Source organism: Schistocerca serialis, chromosome 3 (genome assembly GCF_023864345.2).
Source record: "Schistocerca serialis cubense isolate TAMUIC-IGC-003099 chromosome 3, iqSchSeri2.2, whole genome shotgun sequence".
Lineage (NCBI taxonomy): Eukaryota > Metazoa > Arthropoda > Insecta > Orthoptera > Acrididae > Schistocerca > Schistocerca serialis.
In genome coordinates this window covers 538,840,443-538,855,069 of record NC_064640.1, presented here as the reverse complement: position 1 = coordinate 538,855,069, position 14,627 = coordinate 538,840,443, and the positions used below count along the sequence as shown (strand labels likewise).

Here is a 14,627-nt window from a genome sequence, read left to right as displayed (position 1 = left end):
GGATTTTTGAAAATTTGGATACCAAACTTTTGAGGTCATTTTGACTGCCTATTTTTCAATTTAGGGTAATTTGTGTAATACACAGTGTTGAAGAGGACACTTTTCTAAAAACAATCGTGTCAATTGCAATGTTGTAACTTAACCCAGTGCAGAGATATTCATATTTTTGCTAACGTCTCTAAACTGAAACATCGTTGACTTACAAACGAAAATGGCCGCCATTCAGTAAAGGTGAAAGGTAAAAATTTTTTAAGACTTTTTTTAACTTCAAAATTATGGGGTAATGGCATATAAAAAATTAAAATATTTAAAAATGGTCAAGCAACCAACTTAATTTTTCCAGAATGAGATTTCCACTCTGCAGCGGTGTGTGAGCTGATATGAAACTTCCTTTCAGATTAAAACTGTGTGCCAGACCGAGACTCGAACTCTGGACCTTTGCCATTCGCGGGCAAGCGCTCTACCAACTGAGCTACCCAAGCACAACTCACTCCCCGTCCTCACAACTTTACTTCTGCCAGTACCTCGTCTCCTACTTTCCAAACTTACCAGAAGCTCTCCTGTGAACCTTGCAGAACTAGCACTCCTGAAAGAAATGATATCACGGAGACATGGCTTAGCCACAGCCTGAGGGATGTTTCCAGAATGAGATTTCCACTCCGCTGCGGAGTGTGCAGTGATATGAAACTTCCTGGCAGATTACAACTGTGTGCCGGACCGAGACTCGAACTCGGGACCTTTGCCCTTCGCGGGCAAGTGCTCTACCAACTTGGGTAGCTCAGTTGGTAGAGCACTTGCCTGGGAAAGGCAAAGGTCCCGAGTTCGAGTTTCAGTCCAGCACACAGTTTTAATCTGCCAGGAAGTTTCAACTTAATTTTTATTGGACCACTTCATTTGGATTGACCCAGATTAATGAATTACTCAAATACAATCTTAAGCAAATCACAGTTTGGTTTCTGAAGCGGCAAAAATACGGAGTCAGCCATAGTAGAATTACTTCATGCTCTTGACGAAGATGAGTGTGTCACAGGTATATTTTTGGATCTTCCTAATGACTTTGATACAGTCAACCACAAGATTCTATTAAATAAATTAGAAGCTTTAGGAATAAGAGATATAGCTAATGACTGGTTTAGATCATACCTAGCAGACAGGGTACAAAGAGTAGAGATAACACACATTTCAAATAGATCTAACATTTACTATCCACAAGATAACATACTACGACTAATACTGTTCCTGATCTACATAAATGTCTTTCCCAGTAGTGTTAGTCGTGGTGAAAAATTCTCTTAGCTGATGAGCAATATTATAGTCACTGAGAAAGCAAATGAAACTCTCAAGGAAGTTTGATTGCTCAATTAGCAATAAAGTGACAGTGAACATAAAGAAAACTATGCCATGAATTTCAGTTTGAAGAGGAAAAATGACAATGTTAAATTAAACATAGATGGCACCTCCATAGACTGTGTAACATATGCAAAATTTCTAGACATGAGTATTGATTCTCAGTTGAAGTGGTGTGACCACACAAAGGTACTTGCAAACAGAATGTCACCATGATGTTATGCCCTTCGATTCCGATCATCAGTGTATAACATTCAGTGTCCTTTAGTTACATGCTGTTCATATGTACACTCAATTCTTAGCTATGGCATTCTTTTTGGGGGAAGTGCAGAAAATATGAACACAATTGTATAACTCCAGAAAAAATCCATAAGAGTAATATCCAAAAACACTAGTCGAGCAAATTTTAAAGATCTGTTCAAAACACTGGGAATTTTTAACTTCTCCGTATCAATACATTTACCAGCCACTAGTACACATCAAAAATAACATTGATAATTAATGTTCTGCCCATGACCATACTACAACAGCTAGACTCAACTTAAATTTACCAAAAAATAATAAACATAAAACTCGGAACAGTATTTTCTACCAAGGAATAAAACCGTACAATAAATTACCAAAAGAGATTACAGAAAGTGCAAAAATTCACTTATATAAAAAGGCAGCTAAAAAGTACCTGTTATGCAATACATTTTATACATTGAAGGATTACTTAGCTAAAACAGAGTAGGGGTTTCATAAAAAATGTTTTAAAAGTAAATAATAATAATAATAATAATAATAATAATGATTATAAAATATCCAACATTCCACATAACACCTTCACTTTGTGTGTGTGTGTGTGTGTGTGTGTGTGTGTGTGTGTGTGTGTGTCTGTCTGTCTGTCTGTGTGTGTGTGTGTGTGTGTGTGTGTGTGTGTGTGTGTGTGTGTGTGTGTGTGTGTGTGTGTGTGTGTGTGTGTGTGTGTGGGTGGTGTGTGTGGGGAGGGGGGGGGGTTGGGGGGGGGGGTAGGGTGGGGTTTGGGGGGGGGGGTGTTATGAAACAATGTGTGTATAGTGTGTGCTGTGACTGATAGTGTGATCTGAGTGAATAGTGTGGCATTCCATTGTTTAATAAGTTATTTGAAAAAAAAAGTATTGTATACCAGAAATAAATCTAATGATGGTCTCTAACTAGAAGTCTGTAAATATATGTGTGTACGAATTAGCTTATTTTAAGTTGATCTAAATTTGCAAATACTTTGATATATCCTATACCCTTGTAAAAAGAGATCTACGGATAAATAAAGCTGCTGCTGCTGCTACAGAATAGAAACCATGAATTAGGCACTACAACAATCTAATGATCTACTTAAAAAATTGAGAATTCAGTAAAACTCTGTAGTAAATAGCATGAAAAAGTATCAACTCAGAAAGTTTTTTTTTTTTTTTCTTATACGTTTTCACCCAGACTTTTCACATTTGTACGGATACTGTATATATACATTTATACTGCTTTCTATCTAAAGATAACATTCAAAGGCGAAAATCTTGTCCCTTAAAAACCATTACATGATTCTGAACCCAAGTCATTAATTTATTTGGTTATGAGAAACAAATGATTTACGAAGTGCGTTGCAAATGAAAATTCGAAAACCGTTTCTGTATTAGAATACTGGGGAAAACGTTACCAGATTTTAATCAGTGACAGAACGAAATGGTGATCTTCAGGTTAAACGAGAAAGAAAATTAACCCAGAATTTAAGAAACTAAACAAATCACGTTAAACTGACTGCAATTGTTGTCGCGAAAATAAATTACAGAAGGACCCATGTGGAGTAGTACCAACAAAGTGCACTAGATCGCGGTGCGAGAGAATGTTCGATAATTGGACTGAGTCGTGATTGCGACCTTCTATTTATGTGCTTGCTGCTGTTGTTACCTATGACCTGCACCATAGAAGTTGCAGCAGTTCGTGTTTCGCTGTTGCTTAAGCACAGCACATTTTCGTCAAGAGACCAAATTACAATATTATAAAATAAACTGTCCCTCAGTGTTTCGTCGATTGACACTCATTAAACTATTTTGAATCGAATCCCTCATTTTCTTAATTGTTTAATCGTTGCACTACTGTGCTTAATTTTTACATACAGTGATTCGTCTGACACTACATTCTTCATGCTTCTCACCGAAATGTCGCATAACAGGATTAGTTAATATCCACAGTGTAACTGTCGAGAAAAAAGCTTTGCACAAATCAAAAAAAATTGCGAAAAATTACTTACTGTTAAAACATTCGCCTAAAAAAACATTTGGACAGGAGCACTTTTCGTGGATTTACGTTTTACGTTCTCTGTGTGGTTATTGGTCTCCACAAGCTGAACGACTTGAAAACTTTTTCACTAAACTGCTTTTTCACACACGCGGCAATAAAGTATTTTGCCATCTGTAGTATAATCTCATCGAACTCACACTTATACTGTTGCAATCTGCACTGATTACTTTTTTTTTCACTTTTGACATCGCACTTCGTTGTGAAGAACATAAAACACATCACCATGCCGCTAACAAGTATTCTCCGTTCACGACAAATATGAAAACGACATACCATGGAGTCAACGGAAGATAGGAAGACTTCGAAAATGAGCCATTCGTCACATTTAAATGTGATGAATACTATGAAACGAAACATTTAAAAACATTGTATACAAATTAAATAATAATGATAAAACTGTTGCTCGGTTTTACGTTGCACGCAGCTCTGTCACAGTTCCGACTAATCCCTTAAAAACCGTGGAGACGCAACGCCGCGGGGAGGCCGGGGAAGTCCCTCAACCAAGGACACGTACCACGTGACCAAGTGCGAACTTTTAACTCCGAGCAGCGAATCGGGAAGAAAGGAAAATCATTAATACATAAACATCAGCTTTCACAACAACCGAATAAGTGAACATACAATTTAGAATGTCTATATTTTTTAAAGCATTAGTATTTTAATGAAAAAACGCGCAAAATATGCAGTGCAATTAACAATTTTTTAAAACACTATGCTTACCCACAAAACAGGCAAAATATGTATTTATAAACACTATGAAATCATGCCCAAAACGTAAGAAAAGAAGTGATTCTAACATGTTATCCAAAGAGCATACTTCCCAAATAACAGAAAAAAATATGCATGCACATGAAAATCTGGTCCCTATTATCACATATGTGTCGTTCTGGAATTAGGTCTTGTCCAACGTACGCCAGAATTTCAGTTTTTCTGGCGCGTGACAGCACATTTCACTTAAACACTTCACTTTCACTGTGTGTGTGTGTGTGTGTGTGTGTGTGTGTGTGTGTTTAAACTTTTAGTGGTTGTAGGGCCAGGTAAATGATATTCGCATTTTAACGGCTACCAGATTTCCCGATACGCCACAGCTCTTGACACAGTATTGTACCTGATCAAACAATCACGCAACATCTGAATTGCGCGGCGCCAATGAGAAGGTTACGCTAGAAGAAATGAACAAACCTTGACAACCTATAACTCTGCTTCAGATTCCACAATTTCATAAAACACATGAGGAAATAGCACTAAATCCTACCTCCGTAAAATATGTTGTATTTGCAAAAATTTTCAGCGAGTCCTCATAACTGTGACTGGTATATATAGATGTGCAAACATTCATGCTGATTCTTTAGCGAAGTCTAAGGCGAAAAATATTCGAAAAAATATTGCTTGACTCTGAGCACAGTGCAATATTTTATTTGGTTATGAGCTTCTGTATTGATTTACCAAGTGAGTTAAAATGAATACTTCGGGCCCTGTTGACATTTTAGAAAAACCCTTAAAAGCGTTAAGAGATTTTAATCAGGTTGAAAACAAGACGATGGCATTCAGACGAAAGAAGAAAAAAGCGAATCAAGTATTAAATCCCTAAGAAATGAAATAAATCGTATTAAATTCCCTGTAACTGCTTTCGCGAGAGCAAGTTGCCGCGGGAGGACCCGTCGTGATGATAGTACCAACAGACGTTACTAGATCGCGTGACGAGCGAAAACTCGAGAGATGTATTGACTGGTGGTTGCGATTTGTTATGTATTTACTAATCAGTGTTGTTATAAGCGACCTGCTCTCAACAAGATATTGCCATCCGTGTTTCACAGTTATTTGTATTATTAAAATCCACAGTATATATTAAACCACTAAGACACGTCGTAGACATAGTACCAACAAAAGTCGCTAGTTCGTGGGGCGATCGAGCTGCACCAGTGCCACCTAGGAACAAAGCCGCTACACTGCGTGTGTGACGTCAGCGTAAGAGTCATACCACTACGCTACGAATCGAGAGATACTTGTAGCTCCAAGTGTATATTGGACTTTACGTTTATCAAATAATTCATTTATCTAAAATAAAAAGAAATTCTAATACTTTAAATAATGTTTCCTTATTTTTTTACGATAAAATTTTTTTCGTAAAATCACAAACCTGTTAAAAATAATGAATTACGTTACGTTAGTATGAGAAAAGTTTGGCCTACGTATATAGGTTATGTTTATAAATTACAATTAACACTCAGATTTAACAGAATCATTTCATAGGTTTATTTACTAAAGCTGCTACTTACTACAGAGTGATCTGAAGGGGAGAATATCACTGTGAACTGCTCTTATCCATTCTCTCCTTGCATCTTCATCACGAGGGAAATGGAATGTACTGACTCTTTCCTGAGCAGCATAATTGCCTCTACAAGCAGGCATTCAGCATCTACGTGGCATATTTATACGTTGAAGCAGTATGAACACTATTACACTAACATTTCAATTCACAATCATATAACGGCTACACGCTGAAAGGCATAATCAGTCTTAGATGATGATGATGATGATGATGATGGCTACACAGGCGAAACAACCAAGTCAGCACATGTGCCTTTGTGTTTGTTATGACCCGTAGTGCTTAAGTCACGAGCGACTCCAAAGACAGTGTGGCGGCCTTGTTTCTAGGTGGCACTGGCAGAACCATAGATTTCTCGAGCTGTGATGAAAACTCCGGAAGCAGTTAAGTCGTGGTGACAAAGCGTCTACCGACAGCAGCATGTGTAGTCGTAGTAGTAGTAGTTTTTGTTGTAGTTTTATTCATCTGTAGATCATCTGGGTACTATACATGTTTCGGTATTACAACTTAAGAACAGCAGAAAGAACGTAATTCTTATGGACAGTCAGTTACATACTTACCGATTAGTTTGACAAGAATAGGTAGTCGGACGCTGGGCTATAGTAGGAACCATCCCAGTACTTGCCTGAAGTATGAGGGAAACCAAGGAAAACCTAAATCAAGATGGCCAGATTACTACCACCTTTTAACACGATGAGATTTGTGTGCCTCAGTGATTCGCAGAGCTGTGCTGGCGGGAGCTATGCCCCTGGTAAGTTTCACCCATTCCAGATTGGTCCAGCAGGTAAAAGAAAAGACGAAGAGAAGTCACCCTAAGGGGCTCCCTCCTTGGTAGTATGTGGGCGGCAATCACATGGGCTAAGTTTGACATCGCTTCCACTTACTATGTTGGACTACTTCTGTTTCCTTTCCTATTGGCCTCTCTTGACCAACTCTTTCTTTTTCAACGCCGACAGTATTAGGTTGTGAGGCCGGAGGGTGTGTTTCATTTTCTAGTCTTCTCTTCAGGGATGTGGTTCCATAATGGAGGAAATGTCACTGGAATCTACAATGACGGAGAACAGCAGATTCGTTAGTAGTGCACATCGGCGCCAGTCTAGGTATCGCCTGATATAGTGATGAGACACACATTTCAAAACGTAGCGATATTGGCGTAAGCGGTCTCAATTGTGTGAGGAAGGCTGTCCGAAACCACCTCGCAAGTACAAGAGAAATCCTTAGTATGACTGGAAAATTTATAACCAAGGCCCCCAGTCCTAGGCAGCCCTCCAGTGGACTTCAGGTGTTCAGACTCTCCAGGGTAGTCATAAGGAGGATAGCGATTTGGAATGACCGCAGCTTATTTCAAAGTAGAAAAAAACACTCACAATCCCATAACAGAGATGGAAAAACTCAAAACTAACATTCTTGGAATCAATGAGATGCGCTGGCCTAATTTGAGAAAATGTAACGTTATTCGTTATCAAGTATATGCAGGCAACAACGAGTCACACTATTCCATTGGAGTGGAGTTCAAAGCACACCCGGCTGTCAATGCAACAGTCAAGAAATTCGCACGTCTGTCCGCTAGGGTCATTTTCTTGCAATTCAATGTGAAACCCATTCTGCTGAATGTTATCCATGTGTATCCCCTAATCTGTGATGCATCAGATGAATATATAGAAACTTTTTACACCTAGGTTAAAACACACTCTTTCACCAAACAAGAGATTACCATGCTGATGGATTATTTCAGTGCCAAGGTTTGTTGGCTCGATGATACAGTAACTAATTTTGGTTTAGAGGTTGGCAATGATCGAGGTAATCGGCTAGTCCAACTAGGCTAGGAGGAAGTGTTCCTTATAACACTCATTTTCAGTTGCCTCCACATCGTCTGTACACATTGATATCAGAAATTCTGTAAGAAGTGTGAAGACATATCCTGGGCCCGATATTAACTTTGACCACAACCTTTTGCTAGCCACAACGAGTATGAAAATGGAAAAAAGGCCATACAGTGCAACGAATCAATCGAACGTCATTGTGTAGGAAACTACGATAGATTACACCCAGCCAAATATAGATATAAATAATGTTGAAGACATCTACAACAAGTTTAAATCTATAGTGAATGAAGTGAGCCAAGAAAAACAAACGGATACAGATAGCAAGAAACGCAGGCATTGAATGACAGATGAAATTCCAGAACTGTTCGATCGCTGAAGATCCCACAAATGATCCAGTAATATACAGAGAATTGTAGAAAATAATAAAGAAGGAAATACGTAAAGCTAAAGAACGACATCTGTCAAAGCCATGCAGCGGCGTTGAAGAACTGAACGCGAAGGACGATTTATTCAACTTGTAAAAGGACAAGACAAGCAGCAGGAATTTCCAACAGCAGAGGTTCTGGGTTCCTCACAATCAAAGATAGCAGCATCCTGCTTAGTACTGAAGAGAAACTGGGCAATTGGAAGGAATACATAGAAAATCACCTCAGGGACAGCAGAAGTAGTGATCATAGTGCCTGAGAGAGCGATGACGTCTATATCTCAAGAGCAGAAACATGACATGTCATATCAGAGAGTGGGAAGGCTCCAAATTCTGACTGAAGCTGCTCACGGGCGAACGATCTGTCTTCTTGCTGGTTGATTTGTTTAACAGTATCCGTCAAAGTTGGATCATACCACGTGACTGGCTCAAATCAACATTTGTAGCACTTATCAAAAAGCCCAATGCAAAATGTTGTAATGACAACAGAATTATCAATTTAATGTCATGCCCTCAAGTTATTCCTCAGAATACTGAATACACTAAACAGATTCAGAAGGATGAAGGTTGCAGTAGGTACTGGGAGATGAAGACGCTTGCACAGGATAGAGTAGCATGGAGAGCTGCATCAAACCAGACTCTGGACTGAAGACCACAACAACTGCATGTGAGACTGTACCATAAATGTGAGGAGAGGACTGCCTCGGTTTGCGATCAGGAACTGTTTCGGGAGGCGTTAGTCAGTCTTAAGGTATTGACTCAGTGACGTCGTGATGTTTATGTCGATGCTTGTGCGTGTTACATCGATTATGAAAAAGCTTTTTACATTGGTCAGCATGAAAAATTGATGTATATCTTAGGTGAACTGGGGCTATGTAGTTGTCAGTGGTTTATTTGAAACCTGTACTAGAAAGAAAGTGCTAGTCAGATGTCATCAAAAGTAGTTTAGATTATGAAAGGAGTTCAGCGGGGCTGCACTCTCTCCCACCCCCACCCCTTTCCCATTTCTTTTTAACGCATCTATTTTGAAAAGAGTTCTCGAGCTGGTCTTGATGGAATGTATCAAGGAGTGCTGGTTACCAACGACGATTCATGCTACTGGACGCCAATGTTCATGGTAGATGAAAAAAGACAAAAAAATGTATGCCCCCAGAGAGACTCGAACTCCCGACACTTGATTTACAAGACCAATGCTCTGCCAACTGAGCTATAGAGGCGTCTGCGGAAACCCACGTTCTTAAGCTGTGTAATACCGCAGAACAACGAACTGCTTTGGATGAGCGCGACGTCACAACTGCCTACACAAGCGCTGTGTAAATTTGTAGCAACATTAGACATGCTGATGACACTGTCTTACTTGGAAGCAGGCTGGAAGGTCTGCAACTACTACTAAACACTGTTACTGAGGAGAGCAGTACTATGATGTTACGGTTAAAAGTCAAGAAGATAAAATTGGTGTCAGCAGAAATGGAAATGAAATTCGGGGCATTCATACACTTCGTAATGAAATCAACGACAATTGGAACTTCTCTCAAGAAATTTTTTCTTTCCAGAAAAGTTCTCTCTTCTCATTTCTCACTTCGCACTCGATAACTTCGGCATTGCGTGTTCATTATCGTACTCTATGGAGTTGAGTCATCAACACGTACCTCAACATTAGGTAAGAATCTGGAGGCACTTGAAATTTAAGCATATCAAAGTATGTGAAGGTATCATGGCCAGAATGGTCATACAATGCGCAACAACAAATACAACATTCTGCACTTAATACTTCAAAGACAGATCGATGGGAGTCGTAGTCCAGTAGTTCGACTCAGCACAGAATCACTGTTCAGAAAAGCCACGGACCAACAGCGATTCATGCTGCTGCACGCCAATGTTCATGGAGGATGAAAAAAGACGAAAAATGTATGCCCCCAGAGAGATTCGAACTCCCGACCCTTGGTTTACAAGACCAATGCTCTGCCAACTGAGCTATAGAGGCTTCTGCGAAAAATCAACATTCTTAAGCTGTGTAATACCGCAGAACAACGAACTGCTTTGGGTGAGCGTAACATCACAACTGCCTACACAAGCGCTGTCTAAATTTGTCACATCAGACATACTGATGACACTGTCTTACTTGCAAGCAAGCTGGAAGATCTGCAACTACTACTAAACACTGTTACTGAGGAGAGCAGTACTATGATGATACGTTTAAAAGTCTAGGAGATGAAATGGTTATCAGCAGAAATGGAGATGAAATTCAGGGCACTCTTACACTTCGTAATGATAATATAAATATTTGGGGTGTGAAATCGACGACGTTTGGAACTTCTCTCAAGAAATTTGGTGCAGAACTGAAGCCAGAAGTTCTTTTTAGGAAAGTTCTCAGTAACTGGGACATCAGTATTACGCTTCGCACTCAATTACTTCGGCGTTGCTTGTTCATTATCCTACTCTATGGCGTTGTCATCGACAACATTAGGTAAGAATCTGGAGGCATTTGAAATGTAAGCGTATCAAGGTATGTGAAGGATACGATTGCCAGATAGTCACGAATGGTCATATAATGCGCAACCACAAATACAACATTCTGCACTCTATACTTCAAAGATTGGTGAGAGACGTAGCCCAGTACTTCGACTCGGCACAAAATCGCTGTTCAGAAAAGCCACGGACCAACGGCGATTCATGCTACTGCACGCCAATGTTCATGGCGGATGAAAAAAAGACGTAAAATGTGTGCCCCCAGAGAGACTCGAACTCCCGACACTTGGTTTACAAGACCAATGCTCTGCCAACTGAGCTATGGAGGCTTCTGTGGGATATCTGCATTCTTATGCTGTGTAATAGCGCAGACGAACGAACAGCTTTGGATGAGAGCGACGTCACAACTGCCTTCACAGGCGCTATCTACATTTGTAACAGAAGTTGCGGGACAAAAATTGCGAGTTGCGATGTGAGTAGGATTATTTTCCAAGTAAATTTCCTTTTACTTTCACGCAAGATGAACTGTGTGAAGAATGTGGGCTGAATGTCTTAAATCACGGAGTATTTGAGTCTGTCAAAACGTAAGCTTAAAGCGAAAATGGGGTACAGTTGTGAGGTGCTTTCATGTACATTCGAACTGAACTGGTACAATAATTACAGAACTGTGCTATGAGACAATAATTTCCTCCCTATATTCTGAGTTAAATACCAAACTGTTTATATCTGACATGGCAGAAGGTCTTTTCAATGTTTGGCTCTCATTGCAATCATACACCACAAATAATAAACTTCATCGTAGTAGTAGTAGTAGTAGTAGTAGTAGTAGTAGTAGTAGAAGCAGCAGCAGCTTTATTCAACATATATCTCTTTTTACAAGGATATAGTACATGTAAAAGTATTTACAAGTTTAGACCAATTTAAAATAAGCCAATTCGTATGCACCTACATTTACAGACTTCTAGTTGAGACAATCATTAGATTTACTCCTAGTAGGCAATACTTTTTTTTTTTATAAATAACTTATTCAGTAATATAGTGCCACACGGTTCACTCATATCTTACTATCAGTCACTGCACACACTATACACACATTGTTTCATAACACTTCACTCATTACAAAAGCAAAAACACACACACATTGGTTATCTCTGGGCCATTTTCTGTGCAGCAACTTCCCATTTGCTATCGTGAAAAACTAAGTTGGCATCCCTTTACAATGAGTGAGATGTTGAGCTCAGAAAGAGGAAGAGGTGTTAGTATTGTGCTATGCATAGCTTGGGGGTAGGATTTTCTAGAAAAGAAAAAAAGAAGGAAAAAAAATAGTGTGAAGATGTTATGTGGAATGTTGGGTGTTTTATAATCACTATTATGATTTATTTGTATAACTTGCTTTTATCAAACACCTACACCCTTTTATCTAAGTATTCCTTGGTAGAAAATGCTGTTTTGACTTTAATGTTTATTATTTCTTGGTAAATGTAAATTGTGTCTAGCTGTTGTTCCATGGTCATGGGCAGAACTGTTTGTGCAGTTATTTTTGATGTGTACAATTGACTGGAAAGTGTATTCACATTGAACAGTTAAAATTCCCAGTGTTTTGAACAGATCTTTACAGTGAGCTCAACTAGTATTTTTAGTTATTATTCTTACGGATCTTTTCTGGAGTTACATTGGTCAGCATGAAAAATTGATGTATATCTTAGGTGAACTGGGGCTATGTAGTTGTCAGTGGTTTATTTGAAACCTGTACTAGAAAGAAAGTGCTAGTCAGATGTCATCAAAAGTAGTTTAGATTATGAAAGGAGTTCAGCGGGGCTGCACTCTCTCCCACCCCCACCCCTTTCCCATTTCTTTTTAACGCATCTATTTTGAAAAGAGTTCTCGAGCTGGTCTTGATGGAATGTATCAAGGAGTGCTGGTTACCAACGACGATTCATGCTACTGGACGCCAATGTTCATGGTAGATGAAAAAAGACAAAAAAATGTATGCCCCCAGAGAGACTCGAACTCCCGACACTTGATTTACAAGACCAATGCTCTGCCAACTGAGCTATAGAGGCGTCTGCGGAAACCCACGTTCTTAAGCTGTGTAATACCGCAGAACAACGAACTGCTTTGGATGAGCGCGACGTCACAACTGCCTACACAAGCGCTGTGTAAATTTGTAGCAACATTAGACATGCTGATGACACTGTCTTACTTGGAAGCAGGCTGGAAGGTCTGCAACTACTACTAAACACTGTTACTGAGGAGAGCAGTACTATGATGTTACGGTTAAAAGTCAAGAAGATAAAATTGGTGTCAGCAGAAATGGAAATGAAATTCGGGGCATTCATACACTTCGTAATGAAATCAACGACAATTGGAACTTCTCTCAAGAAATTTTTTCTTTCCAGAAAAGTTCTCTCTTCTCATTTCTCACTTCGCACTCGATAACTTCGGCATTGCGTGTTCATTATCGTACTCTATGGAGTTGAGTCATCAACACGTACCTCAACATTAGGTAAGAATCTGGAGGCACTTGAAATTTAAGCATATCAAAGTATGTGAAGGTATCATGGCCAGAATGGTCATACAATGCGCAACAACAAATACAACATTCTGCACTTAATACTTCAAAGACAGATCGATGGGAGTCGTAGCCCAGTAGTTCGACTCAGCACAGAATCACTGTTCAGAAAAGCCACGGACCAACAGCGATTCATGCTGCTGCACGCCAATGTTCATGGAGGATGAAAAAAGACGAAAAATGTATGCCCCCAGAGAGATTCGAACTCCCGACCCTTGGTTTACAAGACCAATGCTCTGCCAACTGAGCTATAGAGGCTTCTGCGAAAAATCAACATTCTTAAGCTGTGTAATACCGCAGAACAACGAACTGCTTTGGGTGAGCGTAACATCACAACTGCCTACACAAGCGCTGTCTAAATTTGTCACATCAGACATACTGATGACACTGTCTTACTTGCAAGCAAGCTGGAAGATCTGCAACTACTACTAAACACTGTTACTGAGGAGAGCAGTACTATGATGATACGTTTAAAAGTCTAGGAGATGAAATGGTTATCAGCAGAAATGGAGATGAAATTCAGGGCACTCTTACACTTCGTAATGATAATATAAATATTTGGGGTGTGAAATCGACGACGTTTGGAACTTCTCTCAAGAAATTTGGTGCAGAACTGAAGCCAGAAGTTCTTTTTAGGAAAGTTCTCAGTAACTGGGACATCAGTATTACGCTTCGCACTCAATTACTTCGGCGTTGCTTGTTCATTATCCTACTCTATGGCGTTGTCATCGACAACATTAGGTAAGAATCTGGAGGCATTTGAAATGTAAGCGTATCAAGGTATGTGAAGGATACGATTGCCAGATAGTCACGAATGGTCATATAATGCGCAACCACAAATACAACATTCTGCACTCTATACTTCAAAGATTGGTGAGAGACGTAGCCCAGTACTTCGACTCGGCACAAAATCGCTGTTCAGAAAAGCCACGGACCAACGGCGATTCATGCTACTGCACGCCAATGTTCATGGCGGATGAAAAAAAGACGTAAAATGTGTGCCCCCAGAGAGACTCGAACTCCCGACACTTGGTTTACAAGACCAATGCTCTGCCAACTGAGCTATGGAGGCTTCTGTGGGATACCTGCATTCTTATGCTGTGTAATAGCGCAGACGAACGAACAGCTTTGGATGAGAGCGACGTCACAACTGCCTACACAGGCGCTATCTACATTTGTAACAGAAGTTGCGGGACAAAAATTGCGAGTTGCGATGTGAGTAGGATTATTTTCCAAGTAAATTTCCTTTTACTTTCACGCAAGATGAACTGTGTGAAGAATGTGGGCTGAATGTCTTAAATCACGGAGTATTTGAGTCTGTCAAAACGTAAGCTTAAAGCGAAA

At 39.7% G+C, this 14,627-nt stretch overlaps 1 long non-coding RNA gene and 6 other non-coding genes across 7 annotated transcripts in view; all 7 read right to left on the bottom strand.

Annotated features, from left to right (window-relative positions):
* Positions 1-3,865, bottom strand: part of LOC126469536 (uncharacterized) — a 90,766-nt gene extending 86,901 nt beyond the window's left edge. Inside the window, exon 1 of the long non-coding RNA XR_007586006.1 lies at positions 3,614-3,865. This is a non-coding gene — a long non-coding RNA (uncharacterized LOC126469536). The remainder of the gene's footprint in view (positions 1-3,613) is intronic.
* Positions 3,866-9,386: 5,521 nt separating this feature from the next.
* Positions 9,387-9,459, bottom strand: Trnat-ugu (transfer RNA threonine (anticodon UGU)). The gene has a single exon. It is a non-coding gene; the product is annotated as a tRNA-Thr (tRNA).
* Positions 9,460-10,153: 694 nt separating this feature from the next.
* On the bottom strand, positions 10,154-10,226 carry Trnat-ugu (transfer RNA threonine (anticodon UGU)). Its single transcript has one exon. It is a non-coding gene; the product is annotated as a tRNA-Thr (tRNA).
* Positions 10,227-10,967: 741 nt separating this feature from the next.
* On the bottom strand, positions 10,968-11,040 carry Trnat-ugu (transfer RNA threonine (anticodon UGU)). Its single transcript has one exon. It is a non-coding gene; the product is annotated as a tRNA-Thr (tRNA).
* A 1,661-nt stretch (positions 11,041-12,701) lies between these two features.
* On the bottom strand, positions 12,702-12,774 carry Trnat-ugu (transfer RNA threonine (anticodon UGU)). The gene has a single exon. It is a non-coding gene; the product is annotated as a tRNA-Thr (tRNA).
* Positions 12,775-13,468: 694 nt separating this feature from the next.
* Positions 13,469-13,541, bottom strand: Trnat-ugu (transfer RNA threonine (anticodon UGU)). Its single transcript has one exon. It is a non-coding gene; the product is annotated as a tRNA-Thr (tRNA).
* A 741-nt stretch (positions 13,542-14,282) lies between these two features.
* On the bottom strand, positions 14,283-14,355 carry Trnat-ugu (transfer RNA threonine (anticodon UGU)). The gene has a single exon. It is a non-coding gene; the product is annotated as a tRNA-Thr (tRNA).
* Positions 14,356-14,627: the final 272 nt, after the last annotated feature.